This window comes from Engraulis encrasicolus, chromosome 17 (assembly GCF_034702125.1).
Source record: "Engraulis encrasicolus isolate BLACKSEA-1 chromosome 17, IST_EnEncr_1.0, whole genome shotgun sequence".
Taxonomy (NCBI): domain Eukaryota; kingdom Metazoa; phylum Chordata; class Actinopteri; order Clupeiformes; family Engraulidae; genus Engraulis; species Engraulis encrasicolus.
Window position 1 is genome coordinate 1,704,497 of NC_085873.1, and position 5,000 is coordinate 1,709,496.

Consider the following 5,000-nt stretch of genomic DNA (forward strand, 5'->3'; position numbering starts at 1 on the left):
CTTGCTCTACTTCTGTCTGTTTGTCTGTCTGTCTCTCTCTCTTTCTCTCTCTCTCACATACACACACACACACACACACACACACACACACACACACACACACACACACACACACACACACACACACACACACACACACACACACACACACACACACACACACACACACACACACACACACACACACACACCTGTTATCCCAGACAGACGCATTCAATAAACAACCTGCTACTCAAGACAAACACACACAGGTGGTGTGAGCAGAACAGACACATGGCCACACATTGCCACACTCCCATTGTTTTCCTAACATCACTCGATATCTATCTATCGGTTATTACAACACTATAGTATGATATTACAAAGTTGAAACCATGTAATATCATTGTAATTACATCTGTAAGAGTTCTACTTAACTCTGCTCGGTATGACAATTTGAGTTTCACTAAAGGACCTCCTTATGCAAGTTTATCTGATATGAAAGTCAGACATTTTTGTTGTCTTTTTTATTATGTATGGTGGGACAGAGATTGTGGTTTGGTCAATATGAAAATCGTCGGACAAAAGCCAAAGTCACTACCCTATGCAACCAGTGATTGATAACCTCGAACTACACACACGGTACATTAGCGGAGAAAATTGCTGAAATGGATGGCACTGTGACTGTGATTGTAGATCTGTAGATATCTGTTTTAATTAGCATCGAAAATGCTTTGCACTGTATGCAAATATGTATCAATGTATTGATGAGCAGTTCATGAGCAGTTAGTCAGTGGCAGAGCATAAAAAAAAGAAATGAAAACAACTGATGCGGCACATCAAACGAAAAAGTAAAGTCCATGTTGTTATACAGTATGTAGTCATCATCTTGGCCAGGGAGATTGGATCGACCTCAGTGTCTGCGAACTCGAGTGGGTGGCGTGCTAAGCATTGAGGATGTATGATGTCATAGTGAGAATGAGCTCAGTGCTTTGACCAGAGGTGGAGGGGGGAGGAGAGGTATTGGAGTGGTGAAGAGGTACGGTAGTGGTTGGGCATACCGTAGTGTGTCTCATTGCATTACAATACATCACACTTAGCTGACGCTTTTATTCAAAGCGACTTGGACCCTGTGTCTCAATCCACGCACTTGTGCACTTCGGGCACTGTGCTTCAGTGCCTAGGGTGCTCACGCTGAAAATTTCGGTTGAGTCTCCTAACAATGGCGGAAAAACGTAGTGCTTGAATTGATGGGCTGAATCTCAAATGGTGCACTTGTGCACTTTAGTGTTCATGTTTCAGTGTGCATGCCGTATTAGTTACGCACTGAAACATAGTGCCCGAAATGCACAAGTGCGCCATTTGAGATCCAGCCATGGACACTGCACGCACTAAACGGACGCCATGTGTTGACAATGAAACGGAGGAAACATGGCGTTCAGTTCAGTAGAAGAGTTTGGTCAACAGTCTCCTAATTCTGTAAGTAATGTTGATGGGACACCAACCTTTTCATGCCAACCCAAGTATTGTATGTGTGATTGTTGCCCTTTGGGGTGAAGGAAATGTAAATACAAGCACCAGACGCTGTGCATTGTAAACAGTAGCCAAGCGATATTTTGATGAGCTAATGTCATGCTCAGCTCTCACTTCCAGTGAGGGCACAGTGCATAGTGCTCAATTTTTTCCACAACACTGTGTGCACCATGCACTGACTGTCAGTGCACTGATACAAGTGCGTGGATTGAGACATAGGGACAGGGTATTGGTCCCTGGGGCAATGTGGGGTTAGGTGTCTTTGTCAAGGGCACTTCAGCCATGGATGGTGGTGTAGGGAGAAGTAAGGCTGGGATTCAAACCTACAACCATCTGATCTTAGGACCACTGCCCTAACCATTAGACCACAGTGATAGAGGTGAAAGAGCAGGAGAAGAGGTGATGAGGAGAAGAGGTGATGGAGGAAGCTGTTTGGATTTGTCCTCTCTGTTGTTTTTATTGGACTCTGTGTATTGGACTCCCTGTCTTTCCCCCTCTATCTTGTTTCTCGTCTGTCTTGCTTCCCATGTGCTTTTGTTTGTGTTATAGTCCTTTTGTTGGTAACACTTTAGAATAACGTCCTATTGACAGCTTTATAAACACTTTATTAACATTTAATAACAATTAACACTGAACAAAGCATTTACAAATATTTGTAAATGAGTAATAACCAACAGTGCACAGTGGAGTGGGAATCAACTTCTATGTGAGTTTTATGTGGTTTCATGCCCTCTAGTCTTTAGAGGAGAAACTTTCAGGGCCGCTGCAACTGCGCTGTGTCTGCTGTGTTAGCATAGTATTTCTTGCCCATTTCTACATTTGTAAACATTTTGTTGATAATTGCTTCATTATTATATCCCCGAAACGCGGAGCGTCGGTTTTGCGTGCGCCGCCGCCGCGTCCGCCGCCGCGTCCGCCGCCGCGTAAGGTCTTTCGTGTTAACGCGATAACTTTTGAACGGATGTTTGGATTTGTCCCAGATTTGGTGTGTGAATGCTCTAGGGCAAGTTCATGAACTGATTCGAGTTTGGAGGTCAACACTTTCAAGATGGCTGAATTCAAGATGGCCGAATTTTTGTTTGGTCCATAACTTCTGACCGGGTGGATGGATTTGTCCCAGATTTGGTATGTGAATGCTCTAGGGTAGGTTCATGAATTGATTCGAGTTTGGAGGTCAACACTTTCAAGATGGCTGAATTCAAGATGGCCGAATTTTTGTTTGGTCCATAACTTCTGACCGGGTGGATGGATTTGTCCCAGATTTGGTGTGTGAATGCTCTAGGGTAGGTTCATGAACTGATTCGAGTTTGGAGGTCAACACTTTCAAGATGGCTGAATTCAAGATGGCCGAATTTTTGTTTGGCCCATAACTACTGACCGGGTGGATGGATTTGTCTCAGATTTTGTGTGTGAATGCTCTAGGGTAGGTTCATGAACTGATTCGAGTTTGGAAGACAACACTTTCAAAATGGCGGAATTTTCATTTGGCCCATAACTTCTGACTGGGTGGATTGATTTGCCCGGTAACACCTTATTTTAATGGTTCACCATTTCAGTGAATCTACCATATTAGGTACAGTGTAATAACCAATGTAACAATATTTAATACCATGTAATACTAGTGTAATACCAGTGTAACAATATGCAATATCAGGTACAGTGTAATAACGAGTGTAATAGTATGCAATACCATGTAATATAGTGTAATACCAGTGTAACAATATGCAATACCATGTAATACCACTTACACACAAACACATGATGTAAGTAAAAAAAATGGCGGTGTTACACTGGTATCACATTGTATTAAATATTGTTACACTGGTTATTACACTGTACCAAATGTGGTATATCCACTGAACCATTAAAACAGTATTACCATTTGCCCCATTTTTTGCTTCATTTTCACAATAGTCGTTTGGTTTTAAGCCTATGCACGTCATGTCACGTCTGTATGTATCATATACGTTTACGAAATGGTGGACGGGAGTGGTAGGAATGATGGGGGACTGGAAGCGTCGCGTTTCGGGGATATACCTTAAGCAGTCGAAGGCGACTGCACAGGCAGTCTAGTTTATAAAGTGTTTATAAAGCTGTGAATATGACATTATTCTAAAATGTTACCCTTTCGTTTTGCCTGATAATGTGCCCTTGTGTTTACCTGTCTTGTTGCTGGACCCCGACCTTCGTTTAGTGACACCTGTCCTGTTTGATTGCTTTAGATTTGTGCTCCTGATCTGTGTTCTTAAATGTGTCCCCATTTGGTCTAGTTATTGAGTCTTCCCGCACCCTTTGTCTCCTCATGCAGCATCTGAGCTCACTTTCCTGAAATTGAGACAGAAGGATGGAGGAGAAGAAGGGATAAGGAGAGGAGGGGATGGAGGAGGAGGAGAGGCCATGGAGGAGAAGAAGGGTGCAGGAGGAAAAGAGGTGATGGAGGAGGAAAAGAGGGGATGGAAGAGGAGAAGAGGGGATGGAGGAGAAGAGGGGATGGAGGAGGACAAGAGGGGATGGAAGAGAAGAGGGCACGAGAAGAGGTGATGGAGGAAGAAAGGGCATGTTGAGGAGAAGAGGGGAGAGGATTTGAGCTGGAGGAGGAGGAGAGGGGATCGCGGAAGTAAAGACGGGATGAGAAGAGGGTATGGAGGATGAGTAGAGGTGATGGAGGAGAAGAGGGGTGTAGGAGGAGAAGAGGGGATCGAGGAAGAAAAGAGGGGATTGAAGAGGAGAAGAGGGGATGGAGGTGAAGAAGAGGGTATGAGAAGAAGATATGGAGGAGGAGTAGAGGTGATGGAGGAGAAGAGGGGATCGAGGAAGCATGTGGAGTAGAAGAGAGGATAGAGGGTTTGAGCTGGAGGAGGAGGAGAGGGGTGATGGAGGCGGAGGAGAGGGGTGATGGAGGAAGAAAGGATGAAGGGGTTGAGCTGAAGGACAAGAAGAAGGGATGGAAGTAGAATGGAAACGTCTGGAGCGAAGGAGTTGAGTTGGGCTGGTCTGCCAGTCAGGGTTTGTTGACTAATGAATGAAACTGAGGTGTGAGATCGTATGTGAGTAGGGGTGGGCGATATGACGATATTAAATTGTGAATCGTGATATTGAGTACAAGATGGTCTCGAATCTGCCAAAGTGGGGAAATCGTATAGATCGTCTTGCAATGAGGATGTTTACTGTCAGTATCAGAGTGATGTTTACTTTGTGTTACTTCGTGTTGTTGTCTTCACTTTTATTCTTTACATTATTGTATTCCAATTGTGCACTTTATGCAAGTGCCATCAGTGTGTTAACATTTTATTAACTGCAAGTTACAAATTGCAAGTACATGAAAGTTGTTTTTTGTTGTTTTAATTTTTCCAATGGAAGATTGTGATACAAAAAATGAGATCGAGATTTTATTTCTAAAAATCGTGATACAACATTTTTGCTGTATCGCCCACCCCTATATGTGAGATCATCATTGGTTTGACTGGGGTAAATGGAGGAGAGGACCT